The sequence below is a fragment of the Mus caroli genome, unplaced genomic scaffold (genome assembly GCF_978045245.1).
Source record: "Mus caroli unplaced genomic scaffold, Mus_caroli_1 scaffold_12, whole genome shotgun sequence".
NCBI classification, from domain to species: Eukaryota; Metazoa; Chordata; class Mammalia; order Rodentia; family Muridae; genus Mus; species Mus caroli.
Window position 1 is genome coordinate 75,727,114 of NW_028227267.1, and position 17,697 is coordinate 75,744,810.

Sequence of the window (17,697 nt, forward strand, 5' to 3'; positions counted from 1 at the left end):
GCCCGCCCGCTCTGTGACCGGGGAGCAGCCCGCGACCTGACGGCTGAGAAAGAAAGGCGCAGCCGCCCGTTCTGGGAGCGCACGGGGCGCCCGGCTTCGTCTCAGAACTTTCCAGGGGCGCGCGCCAGCTCCGCTCCTCCCCCCCGCCACGCCCGCGCGCTCCGCCGGGCTCGTGCCCGCGCGTGGGGCAGCGGCCGCGGGGGCGGCTTCGTTGGCGCGAGTTGCGCCGAGTGGCTGAGCGGTAGCGGCGCTGACGCTAGTCAGGTGGGTCACGGCAGTGCTCGTAGCAGCACTTCCCATATGGTCTAGCGGTTAGGATTCCTGGTTTTCACCCAGGCGGCCCGGGTTCGACTCCCGGTATGGGAACAGTGTCACTTTTTGCTCTAGTTGAGTTTGCTTGCTCAGTGGCTCTGGCTGACTTCTGCAGCCGTGTTCGGGGTGAGTTTGGGAGCAGGCAGTGTAGTTGCTCCCGTGGCTGGGAGCTTGGCTCGCGGAGGCCGGAGGAGCGCGGCGGCCGCGCTCGGGCCCGCTGCGAGAGGAGTTTCGCTTTCCCCGCGGCTGCACCCCGCCCTCAGCCCGTACTTTTCCAGGCTCTCGGGAGGTGATGATTAACTCGGGCCTCGCCTTATCTCCCCCCGCCAGGGTGCCCCCTCGGCCCACACCCTGCTCCGCCGCCCCCTTCCGACTCGGCGGGCCGGGGCGTGCCCGCCGCGCTCCAGTTACTGTCAACATCGGCTGGAGACCACCCCACGGCTCGCCAGCCCCCGCTGCTCCCTATCGCCGGACCCCCGCCGATCCCTGTCGCCGGCCGGGCTCTGAGACCCCCGCCGCGTGCACCCGACCCCGGTCCACCGCTTCCCCACCCAAGCAACCCTCGCCTCAAGGCTTTTGCAGAATGTCTCTTATTTTCCTTCTAACTCCCCTTTTCAAACACACGGCAAACTGCGGAGAAGAAAAATACCACTGGGATGAGATGTCTTGAAAGAACAGAGCCGGCTTTCCCGGAGGCTGTTTGGAGCGTCACTGATTAAAAAAAAAAAAAAAAAAAATCATGGGATGGAGGTGGAGCTTGGAAGACAGAAAATTAGCCCGGAGACTGGGGAGGGGATGTTACAACAAAGTTGCACTGTACTTTTAAATATAGAAGCCCTGTGTTTATTACAAAGAAGCGGCCCAGCTGTGTCAGCAGCCTGAGCGCCGTACACGAAACAAAAGCGTTATCATAAATGCAAGTTGAAATTAGAAAATTGGGACAGCTGTAATGTTTAGTCTGTTGGGCCTTTGGGCACAAATAAGGAAAAACTGACTCCGGCGGATGAGTTTCTGGTCAAAACCATTACTGAGCAGAAGTTTTGGTCGGTTGTGTGTTCCCAACAATATTTTATAGCCTTAACTGGCACAGCTGAGTTTGAAAATAGCTGTTAATGTGATCTGTGCGATTAGGGATTAATGAGCCTTTCCTCGTAAAAATTAAACCCAGAAAACTCCGTTAGCGAATATTTAAAACATTAACACAAGTCTTTATGCATGTCAGGTTCCCCACCCCCCACCCCCAGATGTTTTGAGGTTCCTGCTGAACAGCAGGCGCTTTAGGTAGGTGGGTAGTGCTGGATAGAATCCCTTTGGGCTCCAGTCCTTAGCTATGGGATCGTGCGGAGGTCTTTGACCTGAGTGTAGTGGTGTCTTCTAGCTTTAGAGCCTCAAGCGTGTCACCATCATAGTACTACCATAGTTTTTCCCGTGTGGCTCGAGATAGCCTAGAACTCACTAGGAGCCGGAGCTGCTGAGGTTTGTGGTCCTCCTGCTTCTGCCTCTCAGCAGTGGGCCTGAGGGTAAGGTGAGTCTGTTCAGTACCCCAGGGTAGCCTCAAGTCTCTGCGGTGATGAAGATCACCTTTGCTCTTGCGCCTCCTGCCTCTTCAGTGCTCAGGTCACAGGTTTATGGCACCAGATTCGATTCTTTTTTTAAAAGTTAATTACAATTCCTTATGTTTATGAACGTTTGCCTTCCTGTGTGCCACGTGTGTGCCTGGTGCTCAGGGAGATCAGAACAGTGTGCCAGATCCTGGAATTGGAGCTATGGATGGTTGAGGGTCTCCCTGTTTGGGTGCTGGGGAATCAAGCCTTCATTTCCGTAGGAGCAACAAATGCTCCGAGCAGCCGCCCTAGGCTCTCCAGAGCAGCACATTCTCCACAGAGTCTAGATAGGTTAGAACCAGGCACCAAAGCCTGCACGTTCTTCACAGAGTGTAGATAGGTTAGTACCAGGCACTAAAGACTTTGTTCTAGATTTGGAAGAAAAGACTCCTATCCCTGCTTTGTTTAATTTTTGCAAGTATTTGACCGGTGCTAAATAAAGCCTGTGTTATCATAGATGGAAGAGTAAGTGATTGCCGGTGGGCATACTGCATGTTTGGAGTGAGTTTAGGACAGTGGTACGGTGAGAGCATTCCTCCCCAAGATGTCCTCTGTCTAGCTCTGGGCCAGGTGGGGAACCAGGCAGGCAGGGTCCGAGTTACACACAATTGTTCCTAGAGGTGGGGTGGAGATTTCGCTCAGGGAAGGGCAAGAATAGAGAGTGTTTGCCCTGCACCTTGAAGAACTGGTTGGATTTCTCCCAGTGGGGAATGTAAATCATAAAACCTGAGGTGGATGGGACTGGGACCCGGAGACTAGCAGGAAGTAGGGGTCGGTAGGCATGCGGTACCTGGTGGGAGCTGGTGGCAGAGCAAGAAGAGAGGCAGGAATTTCAAACTTTGCAAGTTTGAGGAGGTTACACATTCTTTTAATCAAGGACCGACCGTTTATATCAGGAGAGTTCTGCAAACATTTTTGACTCTTTGTTCTGTGTTGTTATTGTTACTGTGAGACTGATTCTTACTATCATAGCCCAGGTTAGCAGATGTGTTCTGCCACACCCAACTTCTTCTCTGAAAAGCTTGAGTGTGGCTGTGGTGTGTGAAACAAGAAATCTTACTTCAGGAGACTCAGACACTAGAGGAACACACAGACTGTTGCGTGTCTGTAGCTTTTATGTTTAGGTGTTGAATATTTTCAAATCAATAAAATGGAAAAGCAATTAATTAGACTTTATAAGGATGAAGTCTGGGTTGTTGTTGTTTTTCGAGACAGGGTTTCTCTGTAAAGCCCCGGCTGTTCTGGAACTCACTCTGTAGACCAGGCTGGCCTCGAACTCAGAAATCTGCCTGCCTTTGCCTCCAAAGTGCTGGGATTAAAGGCATGTGCCACCACACCTGGTGAAGTCTGGGTTTAAATTATGGGAGTGAATTGCGGGTGTCCTTTGCAAGACCTTGATAATTCCCGAATAGCTGGAAAACTATATTTGATAAATATCTGAAGATTCTTTTGTTAGGTTGCTGGTGGCTAAGGTGCTCTCTCTAGACCACGAATAACTAGCTAATTCACCTAGGCCATGTGGTGATAGTCGCTACTGTCAGGTGCAGCCAGGAGAGGTGTGAAAGCTCCGTGGAGAGGGAGGAGGAGGAGGAGACAAGGTGAGTTAGGCCAAATCCAGAGCCGTTCCCGCTGCCCCTAGGCCTCTGCTTCCCCATTTCAACTGCCTGTCTGCCCCTCACTGCCCCTCAGCCACGGTTGGCCCTGTGACTGACTCTTGAGTGTGCCTCTGGTTTTATTAACACTTGTTCTTCTGCCTCCACCTCCCCTCATCTCAGGCCTGCCTGCCTTTCTCAGAGAGGCCTTTCTGAACACATTAGCCAGTTTCTCTCTTTTTGGTTACTTTCTGGTTAATTTACCTTGTTTGTTCATTCATGTTTTCTTTCCTTGCTTGCTTTTGGATGCAATTAACCTGTTCACCTTTTTTTATATTAAGAATATCCTCTCTTGTCCCTCTCATAACCTCTCCCTTCTTCCCTCCATCCCTCTGTTGAGAAGCTAACTTGTAGGACTCAGTTTTCTCTCTCTACCACTCGGACCCCTGGGATACGACTCCGGTTGACAGCTTTGGCACCTGTACTTTTGCCTACTGAGCCCTTTTCCAAATTTTAAAAAAGATTCCTTTATGTGTATGAGCATCTTGTCACAGGGATGCATGGGTACCAAGAGGGTGCTTGGTGTCACAGAGGAGGTTGTTGAATTCCTTAGGACTGGAGTCTGTATGGGTATGAGTCACCCCTGGGAGCTAAGAACTGAACCTGGGTCCCTTTAAGAACAGCAAATGCTCTTAACCACTGAAGCATCCCTACATGCGCCCCCCCCCCCAGTTTCTTTTCTTTCATCAGGGTAGTAGGAGGATAAGTACATGTGTCATGAGGTCAGTCCTGCTCAGGTTATACCACAGAGAAGTTGGAACTGCACTGCACTCGCTGTTGGTGCAAATGTGTCATGGCACAGTCAATTGGAAACGTTTGGCAGTTCCTTAAACTAGTAAACAGAATCACCACATGTTCCTCAGGAGGGGAAACATCTGCCTCCCTTACAACTCGATGTAAATGTTTACAGCGCTTTCCCGCCTAACACAAGCTGGAAAAGGCCCAAGGATGGGCCAGAGGCTACTGTGTGTCTGTGTAGTGGGATGCTAGCTGGAGATGAGGCAGGCATGGAGATCCATGCCACAGAATCAACTCTTGAGTTTCAAGCATCTTATGCTTAGTGAGAGAAAGCAGGTGATAAAGACTACGTTGTTCAGCCCTGTGTGGTGTGGTGACACGAGCCTGTAATCCTAGCACTTGGGAGTTAGATGAAGGAGCATCTCTGAGTTCTAGGCCAGTTGGTCTGCATAGAGAGTACTATAGGACAGTCAAATTCTGTCTCAAAACAGCACTTTTTGTTTTTTATTCCATTTATGTAAAATGCCCACAGCAGGCAATTTTTAGAAAGAAAGCTTGCTTTGAAGTAGAGAAGAGATGGAGGGTACCTGCTAATGTAGCTATGTTTAGGTGCCTGAGAGACTATAAAATAAGATTTTAGTTGGGTCTACAACTCTGTAAATATACAGAAAAGCATGGCATGGTATACTTTATTTCTTAAGTTGTGTAACATGCTTGCAAAAACGAAAAAGGATTGAAGTCAAAGAAGCCTATGGAATGTTTTATCTCTGAATATGCTTGCCATTTAGATTTTACCTATCTTAGAATAATGGTGGGATGTTTGAGGAACAAAGGTATGGATCCTAGATTGTTCTAACAGTGCAGCTCATACTCAGCAAGTCCACAGGTACAGTGTACAGTGTACAGAGAAAGGCCCACACTAAACCCAAGCACTTAAAGCTCTCTTGTTTTCACATCTGGGTCTGTGTGAGCAATGGCACAGGCCCCTTGTGGGAAGCAGACTTTGAGAAGGGCACTGAAGATACAGCCAGGCTCTCATGATTCAGACGGGGTGGGAGACAAGGCTTTCAGAGGAAGCAAGCAGGCAGGAGCAGGAGCACTTTAACAGCTGTAGCACGTTCTGGCTGAAGACTGGGAGAGTAGGATAGGAGTGGGAAACAAGGTTGCAATAATAGATTAGGGTCTGTGGGGAATGATGTCGGAGCTCTGGCAAGTTCTGCTGCTGCTTCCCGGCCCTCCCTGGCCTCTAGGGGTTTTTCTAGTAGCCTATCCTTGTACCTGTGGTATGTGGGTTTTGCACCGGCCCTGACCTATCAGCAGTGTGACTCTGGGCTGGGGACTTTGACTTTTTCCTTCCTGTCACCAGATGTGGAGCAGGGCATTTGCGGGTGGTCAGGAAGCATCTGAGTGTCCGTGGCCAGGTTACAAAGTCTGTTGAGAAGAGTTCATGCTGTGAGTCGGCTTGATTCTTGGCAACTTGGAGAAGTTCTGGAATTTGGAGCTAAAGGAGTTTGCCTAGCTAGGAAAGTAGATTTCTGGTAATGTGAGCTAATGAGGTGAATTTGATAGCACTGCACAGGTCAGCTGGAGAGCGAGCCTGGGGATCCCTTCCACACCTTGCCTTGCCGGTTTCTACTGTCACTTTCCCTGGACCAAAGTTGATGCCTGCCTTGATGAGCTGAGCTGGCTTCCCTGCTTGCTTCTGGGTTCTCCCATCCTGGCTGCAACGTAACAGAAGGAGCAGGTTCACAGGCTTGCCTGAAGGAAATCTTTGAGACGTCAGAAAGTAAACACCATTCAAGGCAGTGGGGAAATGAAGCGCGGGTTCGGGTTTTGGACAGACAGGCAGGTTTCACTCATACTGTGGATCATGTCTTTTTTGCACATCCTGAGGTGGGTTGCTTTTTGCACACTTCACATTTGCTCCAGGAGCCAAGACTCTGCCACTGCCACCCTGTGGTCACGTGATTCAGCACTTGAGGAATTAAAGGGAAACCTTCGTTTGAAATTAACCGTGTTAGAACTGGCTGTGGCTCTTCTACCTGGGTGTATGTGGTCAAGCTTATTAGATAGCAAGTTTAAAGCTTATCATCTGAGGCTTCTACATAAAGAGAATAAAAATACAGTAGCTTTAAAAAAGCTCCGAAGGCCAGGCGCGCTGCTACACACCTTTAACCTTAGCACGCAGAAGTGGGCCAGGTGGATTTCTGAGTGAGGCCAGTCTGGTGTACACAGCCAGCCAAAGGCACACTGAGAGACCCTGACTTGAAATAACAAAGACAAAACCCTAGAAATTCAAGCAAGCTGTTCAGATAGTAAATTTCTTTGCCCCAAAAAACTTAGTGAGGTTTTTTTTTTTAATTAATGTTATTGAGTATACCTGTTGTTTTTGTAGTTGAGACAGACAGGTTCTGTCTAGCCTAGGCCAGCCGGGAGCTGCTCTGTAGCCCTGGACGTCCTTGGGTTTGAAGTTGTTCTTCTGCCTTGTCTCCTGATAGGAGACTTTAGGAAAGAGCTCCATGTTGCTCACACTCCACAGTTTCTTTAAAAGTCACGGTGGTATGTGAGGCCTATCTAAAATAGTGTTGTTTTTTTAAACGTGTGCTGATTTTCTTTTCTTGTTTTGAGATAAGGTCTCACTATGTAGTTCAGATACTGATGTTCTTTTCAAGTACTATTTTATAATATATGTGGAATTGCCCTCCAGACCCCCTCCCCCCTAAATGAATGTGGCTTCTTATATTTTATTGTATGGGTAAAAATTCTTCCATGTTGGATGCCCTTCATGGTACTTACATAAAGGAGTTAATATTATATGCTATTTATTTAAAATAACTGTCTGCTTTAAAATTGACTTAAAATGAATGGGGACTGGGAAGGACTCACTTGCCTTCTGTGGCTCGGGAAATGGCCCAGGCCCGGAGTGTACAAAATAACTTTCCCAGCAGATGAGTTGTTTACAGCCCACGATGTCGTAAATGGTGTAAGCGCTTGCGCTTGAATTCCCAGCGGTGTTGGCCTGGGTGGGGTGGAGGCTCTTAGAGTTGAGATCGAGTAAAGGCTGAGTGGGCTGGAGTGACATCCAGGCCAGGGAGCCTTAAGTGTTCTGAAAGCCACATGGAGGAAGCCAGCTGACGTTCTCCTTGAATCCTCATCCTTCCCATAAGGCACCTGGCACCTACCTTAGGGACATGACCTTTTGTTACTGGGGTAACTGCAAATCTAAGTGTTAATGATTTTTGATATTGGAATATTTCTGAGTTGTCTTCTCTAAGGGGTGGCACGGTGAACATGGTAACAGACTTTAAATGCTTCGCTTGATTTAACTTTACCACGGCAAATATGTAGGATTGTGGGTAACATCTCACGGTTACTTCTTGCTAGATATATGGTTTATATTTTACAGTCAATAAATAGCTTTTGCTTTCAAGTGAGGTGGACAGTCTTTTTAAACTGTACACATTTAAGCGAGTGAAGCATCTGGGTGCTTGTGGCAACAGGTGAATCAGGTGAGCTGTGCTGGAGGCCACTGTGGACGACAGACAGGCCTGTGCAGTGAGACCCTTTGCTGCCATCCAGAAGGCAGAGGCCAGTGCTTATGGAGGTCTGACGGGTACATTGTCACACCTAGTTTAAATAATTATCCTGAGGGGTGCCCGAAGCATGTGCAGATCAGAGGACACTTACGGGTTGGCACCTTTTCCTGTGAGTGCCAAGGGTCAATAATATTAGAGAGACGTTTATGTCTCCTGCCCTTTTTTAATGACTGTTCTTTTAAAAACTGTAAGCACACCAAGCGTGAGTGTTCAGTCGCTGTTGGCCTGCACACCAGGCTGCTCTTGGTGTCTGCGTCTGACCACACGGCGCTTGCTATAGTGGGGAACCCTTTACTTTCATACCGGAATTTCTCATCCATGCAGAGAATGAATGAAAGCTTTTCCCTTTGCACAGTAATTCTAGCTTAGATGGGTTGGAGTTTCTTGTAAAGCAGTGACTATTTAATAAAGCTTGTATATGAATTTTAATGTTTTTAAATGTAAACTACAACCGACTAAGAAAACAACATTTATTTATTTATGTACACTGTCACTGTTTTCAGATACACCAAAAGAGGCCATTGGATCCCATTACAGATGGTTGCTGGGAGTTGAACTCAGGACCTCTGGAAGAGTGAGCAGGCAGTGCTCTTAACCCCTGAGCCATCTCACTAGCCCAAAACACCTTTTATTCTAATTTCATTTTTTTTTAAGATTTTTTATTTATTTATTATATGTAAGTACACTGTAGCTGTCTTCAGACACTCCAGAAGAGGGCGCAAGATCTCGTTACGGATGGTTGTGAGCCACCATGTGGTTGCTGGGATTTGAACTCTGGACCTTCGGAAGAGCAGTCGGGTGCTCTTACCCACTGAGCCATCTCACCAGCCCTCTAATTTCATTTTTATTTTATTTTGTGAACGTGTGTGTTCTTGTGCATGCCACAGTGTGTATGTGTGGGTCAGAGGACAACTTTTGGAAGTCAGTTTTCTCTTTCCATACTCAGGTCCTGAGGCTTGGTGACAAGTACTCTGTAAGTCCCTGACATCTCACAGGACCTTGAGTAAATTATCTTCAATTTAAAGTGTTTTTGCTCTCTTGGTTCCTCAGATACTTTTTAGCCGAGTGACTTTCAAATTTAAAAAGTCTTTTAAAATTGTCTTAAATTTTTATTTATAGTTTAATCTTTTGTTTAAAAAAATCTCTTCAGGATTTGCAATCTGGAAGCCAGGAAAATTTTAATAACAGGATATGTTCATTTATTGTTCTGTGAAGCTATTTGGATTCTATTTCTGGATTTAATCAAAGATTTTTTTTTTTAACCTTTCAAGGCTACAGTGTTTTGTTTTGTTTTTTTTTTTTTTTTCTTGTCAGCTTTCCCAACGTTTGTTTATCACTGATACCTCTGTGCTAAGGGGTACAGCTCACTCTGCTGCCCAGGAAGGATGGCCTTGCTACTCTATCCAGTTTGTCCTTACCAGAGCTGAGGTGGATGGGAAGGGTCTGATAGGAAGGTCCTGACCGCAGGCTAAGCTCTGGTTGTTAGGGGAAGGGCCCTTCTGTGGAGGGTGCTGGATGAGGCAGACTCCTGGCTTAATTGAGAACTCCACACTCCTGGGTTCCCTTTTATAATTCATAGAAACCATATTGTCCTTTAAAATTCCTCATTGATACACTATTTCTTTGCATTATCAATACCTACTAGAAATGTTTTTAGTTTATCAAGCATGTTCTAAAGTGTTTAACCATAAAGTTATAGAGAAAAGGCACAATAAGTTTATATGAAAGGTAATCAACCAATGCTTGCCTTCCAAGATGGCTACTTAAGACAGAAAATAGCAGCTGTTGGCATGGCAAAATTGCGAGCCTTATGTATTGTTGCAAAGAATGTAAAATGATTCCCTCCAAAGTGGATTATCTCATAAAGGTGTTTGTATTTCTGTATTTATGGCAGCACCAGTGTAATTAATCCAGCTATCAATTCACGAGTGATTAAAGTGGAGGGTGTAGAATACTATTTAGCCCTAAGGAATTCTGACACATACTATGATATAGCATGGAGGAACCATGAAGACTGTACTGAGTGAGACAACTAGTCACAAACAATCCTGCCGAGGAATCTCACTCACTTCTGGGTATCTAGAGCTGGAGGTCATAGAGAGAATACTTGGTGTTTGCCGGAGAAAGTGAGGACTTGTGTAATGGGCATAGAGTTTAAGTTTTGAAAGATGGCTGGAAAGAATTCATAGGTGGCATAACAATGTGAGTGTGTTAATTGTTACAGAACCACATACTTAGAACCACGGTTGAGATGGTAAGTTGAATCTTTATATTTTGGCACAATTACAATTTTTAATTTTTCTTTTTTATGTGTATGAACGTTTTACTTGCATGTTTGTATGCATGCCCTGTGCATGCTGGTGCCCGGCAGAGGGGAAGAGGAGGCAACGGATTCCTTGGAACTGGAGTTCCAGATGTTGGTAATTGCCCTGTGGGTGCTGGGAACTGAACCTGGGTCCTCTGCAGGAGCAAGTGCTCTTAACCACTGAACCATCTCTCCAGCCCCACTCCCAATGAACAGGTTTTTGTTTTGTTTTGGTTTGTTTTGTTTTGGTTTGTTTTAGTTTGGTTTTTCGAGACAGGATTTCTCTGTATAGCCCTGGCTGTCCTGGAACTCACTCTGTAGACCAGGGTGGCCTCGAACTCAGAAATCCACCTGCCTCTGCCTCCCAAGTGCTGGGATTAAAGGCGTGCGCCACCACTGCAAATGAACAGTTTTTAAATAGAAAATTTGATTTTGTATTTTGGTGTTCTTTCAGAAAACCAATCCCTAACTTACCCCTCTGACCTTACTTCAACAAAGAAGGGGATTGACACCAGGTGAGCGAGGCTTTCTCACCAGCAAGGAAGCCGTCGGTCGGGGCAGAGGACTCTACCCAGTGTTTTGTGATGTCAACTTCTGACACTTTTCTACCTGGAGATAGCACCAGAACTCAAGTTTACAGTTCCCCAAGGTAGCTTCACAAGACACTAATCCAAAACCCTATGCTGTTGTACTTGGTTTTCTGGTTGGCTGGCTACTCATCAAAGCTCTTACAACTCCTTCCTGGGATGACTAAATTTCCTTGCGTAGCACACAGAAGTCAAGAGAATCGGGTTGGCAGTCTGTTATAGAGAGTATTACAAGGGATACAGATCAGTGGATGTATAGTCTGAGTTTATGGAAGAAGGGCTGAAGATGAAGGGATGAAGGGACTAGGCGCCCTCTCCAGGCCACTACACTTAAGAAATCTGCAGGTGGTGGCTCACATCCTTCATCTCAGTGCTGTGGAGGCAGAGGCAGGCAGATGTGTGTGAGTTTGAGGCCAGCCTGGTCTACAGAGCGAGTTCCAGGACAGCCAGAGCTACACAAAGAAACCCTGTCTCTAAAAAAACAGAAAGAAAGAAAAGAAATCACTCTATTGGGGGCTGGACAGATGGTTAAGGGCACTGACTGCTCTTCCAGAGGTCCTGAGTTCAATTCCCAGCAACCACATGGTGGCCCACAGCCATCTATAATGGGGTTCTGATGTCCTCTTCTGGTGTGTCTGAAGACAGCTACAGTGTACTCATATGCATAAATAAATAAATCTTTAAAAACCCCGTGTTCGTTACCCAGAACCTTTTTGAATTTTGCCCTTTGTGCTTTATTAAGATACCTTTGACTGTCTAGTTAGATTGGCGGTGCAAGGACTCTTCAGCTTTAGTATTCTGTCCAAGAGATGAGGAGCTTAGCGCCTTGTGCCAAGTTGGAATAGGGTCAGTGAACTTCATGAGGCTTGGAGACAGCTGACAGATGAAAGCATGTAAGGCCTCTCCTGGGAAGTCACAAGCCAGGGGCTTAGAAGGGAAACAGATGCAGATTTTGCTGTGCTAGAGGTATGCAAATTGTTTTTTAGTGTAAGGGACATCTGTAATGAGATGAAGGTGCTAATTTGACTAGTATTAGATGTTATGTGTTGGGGAAATATAACAAGGTAAATGCATACAAATGCTTGTGAAACTTAGGTTTTAGTGGAAAAGGTAGTTTGAAAAAGATATAAAGCTAGCTTTAAGTTTTATGTGCATATTAATTACCCCCCTGGTTGGAATGAGAAAGTTTCCTTGAATAAAGGGCACTTAACTAGAGACCTGAAGAGAGTATGTCTTAGAAAGAGACTAGAGCACTGTCTTAGTAATGCAAGATGGTTCTCAAAGTGCTGGCTGCTCTTAGTGCTGGGAGGCTGCTGCTCTTAGTGCTGGGAGGCTGTTGCTTTTAGAGCAGATTGAGAGTCACTGTGGGGGTGGGATGCAGGTGCAGATGATTAGGAGAAGGGATGGGAAATGAAGAAATGGTGTGCCCAGACACAGACAGGTCTTCCAGGAAGTCTGGTGTGACACGGATGGAATGAGAAAGGACAGCGGCTGGATTTAAAGGCATCAGTCATCAGGATGTCCTCTTTAAAAGAGAAACACGAATTCACAGACGTATCTTGTATATAAGGTCCACACAATACTTGAGGAATGCATGCCTTGCTGATTCCTTAAACAGGATCTGCTGAATTCAGCTGGGAACTTCCCACTGTGGTGTAATTACACTGATTTAGTGTAATTGCGGTGTCCCAGGACAGTGTATAATGGTTACCACCAGGCCTTGTTGAGGTCCAAAGGTCTGCTCGCTACTGGAGTAACTTCCGGTCATCTGGAGAGACAACGTCTGAGACCTACGTTTGAGTCAGTAGGTGTAGGACTCGGGAGTGCGTGCTTGCATGTGCAGATGACTCTCACTGGTGCTGGTCCACGGGATCGCTGCCCCATGACTGCCCTGCTCTGAGGTCTTCTGGGTTATGGGCTCCATTTCCTTACTTATTTTGTGTGCGTGGGGTAGCATCTGCACAGAGGTCAGAGGATAACTCTTAGGAGTCAGTTTCCTCCTTCCTCCCAGGGTTGAGCTCCACTCACCAGGCTTGGTGGTAAGGACTTTTATCCACCGAGTCATCTCACTGGCCTCTTTTAGATGATTTCAAGTGCAGAGCTTACACTGAGTGACTGTCAACTTTCAAGACCCGCCTGGAATTCGGGAAACCCTGTCTTACTCCCCTAACCTCCATCAAGAGGTGAAACTAGCTTGGCCCATCTCTCTGGCTATGAGGTTGTGTGCGTTCCATGTGGGCCCCTCTCTAGAGTTGCTTCTGTACTCCCCTCTCCTTCCTGTCTCCTGAGGAGCTTCCTCAGACCCCCTTGTCTCTGGACTACAGGAACTTCCTCTGCTAATAGTCCCCCTTCTCGGCCTCTGTATCAGAATGTCTCATCGTTACCCTGGCCAGTGGTCATCTGTCCACGGAGGCTATCCCTGACCACCCCAGGGTAAAGTGCCCTGGTCATTTTCTGGTTCTCTCTGTTGAGTTTCTTCCTGTGCCTGAATTGTGCACCACCGTATTTTAAGTCACTGGAATAGGGCCTGGCACAGAGCAGATACTTAGGTACTGAATAGCAAAATAAAGATCAGAATCTGACTAAACAGAGCAAGTCCGCTACTGCTGGCTGTGATTTCATCACTCGGAGACCATACGTGTATAAAGGCTGACTGAGCAGCCACCTACACCATTTTAATCTGTGTATGCCATTTGACAGTATCGCCTTTCCATATTGATGCCACTGTATAAGGACTGTCACTTTTTGGTCTTTGTATGTATGTAGTCTTTCTGTGTGTAAGCCAGAAGTCGATATTGTGTGCTCCCTTTATGTGTTTTAATCTTCGTATTTTTAAAGGATCCTTTAAAAAAAATTAGTTGTATTATCTTTAAGTGTATGTGTGCGCGCGTGTGCTAGTGTTGGTGACCTGTGGCTCTAGAGGTGTTGGATCCCGTGGAAGTGGAATGTCGCTGGGACCAAGCTCTGGCTCTCTGGAAGAGCAGCAAGTGTTCTTTACCACTGAGTCATCTCTCCAATTCCACTGTACCTTGTTTTGGGGGACAGTATCTCTCACTGAGGCTGGAGCTTATCGATTGAGTTAGACTCACTGGCCAATGAGCTTCCCTGGCCCCAGCCCACCAGTACTGGGGACACAGATGTGCACATGCACTTGGCTTGCTCTTGCCTGGGTACTGGTGTCCGAGAAGATCCTCGTGCGTGAGTGGCCTGCACTTCACCCACCACGCTATCTTCCTGCATCAAGACAGTCACTTCACAACGGAATGAGATAGTCCATATAATGGAACATGCTTTTTAACAGCTCCCAATTGATGTGACAGCTGCTTTTAAATCTATTACTTGAACAATGCCATGAATCTTTCTACATATTGGTGTATACTTTTATTTTGTTAGAAGGAATTTCTAGGGTTGAAGCTGTTTGGTAAAACATATAGTGTGGGGTATTTTGATTGTGATCTTGCCTTCTGGACCCATAGCCTTCCCTCCTCACTAGAGAGAACGAGGACATTTGTTTGCCTTGTGTGCTCTGCCATCATCTGATTTCGGCCAATTTGTGGATGAAGAGTGGACTGTTTTGGGGCACTCAGTCTGAGACTGTCAGAGTGAGTATCTTTTCTTGTGTGAAGTGTATGCATGCCCCACACCTTCTTTTCTATTAAGGTAATTTGACTTGATGAACAGATTTTTAAGCTCTAGTTTTATTATAATTTTTCCCCCATGAGAGAGAGTTCCTGAGTTTCTCTGTGTAACAGTTCTGGCTGTCCTGGAACTCACTATGTAGACCAGACTGTCCTTGAACTCAAAGAGACTTATCTACCTCTGCTAGGTGTGCCACACCACCGTTGGGCTCATACTTACATTTTTACTATTACTACTCTTTATTTATTTACTGAATGCCTGTTGGAGGTGGAGCTGGGGACTGAATTTGGGTCCTTCGAAAGAGTAGTGCTCACTCATAGCCACTGAGCCATCTCTCCAGCTCACTCCTTTTCTCCTGCCTGAGCCTCTCTAGTGACAGTGTCACAGCTGTGTCCTAAGATGTCAGGGTTATGCAGCGCTGGAGACCAAACCCTTTGGGAATGGTTGGTAGAGACTTTTATCATTTAAGCCACCTACCCCCTCAGTCCTCAATTTTATTTTGTTTTTAAAACAGATTTTCTTTTTAAAAAAAAAAAAACTTACCGTGTGTGTCTTTGCATGTATGCATGCCTGGTGCCTGCAGAGGTCAGAAGATCTTCTGGAACTGGAGTTACAGCTGGGTATGAGCCACCGTGTGGGCTTTGGGAACTGACCCTGAGTCCTCTGTAAGAGCAGGAAGTCCTCAACTGTAGAGCCATATCTCCAACACCTGGTTTTTATTTTTTGAAGTACAGAATTTGCTACTATGCATATATATGGCATTGTTTATTTCTTAGGTCCTTTGGTTTATCTCAGGATAAGATGTTTGTAAGATTTTATAGGTCAAATATCATTCCTTCCTTTACCTTTTTTCCCTGCCTTTAGTATTATATCTAGGAAGAGAAAGAGATTTCCTACTAATTGCTGCATAGATGTTGATTTGTGTTGTTTTCTGGTGCTTTTGTTTATAACATTTAGATCTGATTGTGATGCAGAAATTTTTAAAAAGATTAGCAGGAGTGTGAAATTGTTGGCTAATACCAATTAGTGACAGATATTTCCTTTCAGGCAAAATAGAATAGAAATATTTTCATCGATGCCATTTTAATAATAATCTTAAGTTTGTACATCCTGTTGGATCTCTTTTCTTGTTCCTGTTTTGTTTCTGAGACACGGTCTCTCATCTCAGACTGGTCTGGAACTGTTAAGTAGCCTGTGTTTGACCTTACCATCCCCGTGCCCCGCCTCTGAGTGCTGGGTTACAGGGAAGGGCCACTAAGCCTATGGCCTAGCTCTCATCTCTGTTAAAAGTTTGATTTTGTGACACGGGGTCTTGCTCGATAGCCCTGTTGACCTGACCTCATTTTCTCTCTCTCTCTGTTTTTAAAGACTTCTGTACTTGTGCACTTGTTCTTCTGCTGACTTGAGCAGAAGCTCGAAGGTGGTGCAGACAGGATGAAAGCAAAGGCAGAGAAGGCAGTGAATTCTGGCAGCTTCTTCATTGTGTTGTAACTGTCAGAATTAGCACATTATTATTCTTGTATCTCTTCCTATGTATGATCCTTCATCTCTCTTAAAGACTATTTTTTTTTAAAGATTTATTTATTTATTTATATAAGTACACTGTAGCTGTATAGATGGTTGTGAGCCTTCATGTGGTTGTTGGAAATTGAATTTAGGACCTTTGCTCCCTCTGGTCAGCCCTGCTCGCTCAGGTCCAAAGATTTATTTATTATTAAAAATAAGTACACTGCAGTTGTCTTCAGATGCACCAGAAGAGGGCATCAGATCTCATTACAGGTGGTTGTGAGCCACCATGTGGTTGCTGGGATTTGAACTCAGGACCTTCAGAAGAGCAGTCAGTGCTCTTACCCGCTGAGCCATCTCACACACCCTAAAGACTTACTTTTGACTGGACAAAGACTAAGAAGTAGAAGATCTCAGTGAGAACAGTTGACATTTCTTGGCAGTCTGTTCCTGGCATTTTTCTTTGGCATTTTTCATTCTCTTGGCCTGACAGAGTTTAGTATGTTCTGTATAGCCTCCTCATTTTTCTCAGTGTGTTGTTTCTTCAGAGCCATATGTAAGTGTTTGTGTCACAGGACACTCGGAGTGACAAGATGCTATATCTTGGCTGCTTTGGTCCTGGGCCTCTTACCATCTTTCTTTAAGGACTTTCTTACATCATGTTGGTGGACACTGACTCCTTTAGAGAGATTGAAGAGCTTTTGGATTCTGCTAGCTCTTTTGGGCCCCCCTGCCAAGGAACAGTGTTATGTGTCAGTGCAGCCATCCCCTGTCCCCTCACAATAATGCTCAGAGTGATATACAATGGGAACGCAAACAGACTCGCATTTCAGTTCTTCTTGGTCTATAATAGTGATTCTCAACCTTTAACACAGTCCCTCATGTTGTGCTGACACCCAACCATAACATTATTTCATTGCTACTTCATGACTGCAGTTTTGCTACTGTTGTGACCTTGATGTGCAGGATATCTGATATGTAGTATGTGCCTTGGATCAAGACCCTTTGCTTCACAGGAAAACCAAGTTTGTTGTTCTACCATTGATTTGTACCACAGAACCCTTCTTTCCAGCCAGAGCACTAGCAGCTACTTCTGTGGCCATGCACTTCTCACAGAAAGTGTAAAGCTGGCCTTTCCTGTCCACTTTAGTCAGCTTCTGACAGCTGGTGGCTGGGAAGTTCATTGTGCCATAGCTAACCACCTAGAAGGTCTCATGAGAAGAACAGCTATCCTTAGAGAGGGGAAAGGCCTTGCTGCACTGTTTAATAAAATTCTAAAGTTTAAAATAGTGCTGGTGGGAAGCTCAATGGGCAGAAGCCCGTCTGTGTATCCTGGTTAGGTTCCTGGACCGCAGAAAACACCATGACCAGAGTCAACCTGGGGATGCAAGTGTTTGCGTGGCTGGCACTTCTACATCACAGTTCACCATGAAGGGAATTTGAGGCAGAACCTGAAGCAGAGGCCATGGAGGGGCACTGCTTATTGGATTGTTTCTCTTGGCTCACTCAGTTTGCTTTCTTACACAAGTCAGGTCCATCTGCTCAGGGCTGACGCCATCCACAGTGAGCTAGGGACTTCCTTATCAATCGTCTAGCAAGGAAACGCTCCGGGGGCTTGCCTATGGGCAATCTGGAGGAGGTGTTTCCTTAGCCGAGCACCAAACACTGCTGGTTTGGATCAAGTTGACAAAAAACTAACCAGGACACCATGCAGGCCTGACAACTATGTTCCATCTCAGAAACCCACAATGGAAGGAA

The 17,697-nt window shown here is 46.0% G+C and overlaps 1 protein-coding gene and 1 non-coding gene across 2 annotated transcripts in view; both read left to right on the forward strand.

Moving 5' to 3' along the window:
* Window positions 1-65: 65 nt before the first annotated feature.
* Window positions 66-17,697, forward strand: part of Elf1 (E74 like ETS transcription factor 1) — a 103,239-nt gene continuing 85,607 nt past the window's right edge. Inside the window, exon 1 of the mRNA XM_021181555.3 lies at window positions 66-264. The gene's annotated coding sequence lies outside the window, so the exon portion shown is untranslated. The remainder of the gene's footprint in view (window positions 265-17,697) is intronic.
* Window positions 295-366, forward strand: Trnae-uuc (transfer RNA glutamic acid (anticodon UUC)). Its single transcript has one exon. It is a non-coding gene; the product is annotated as a tRNA-Glu (tRNA).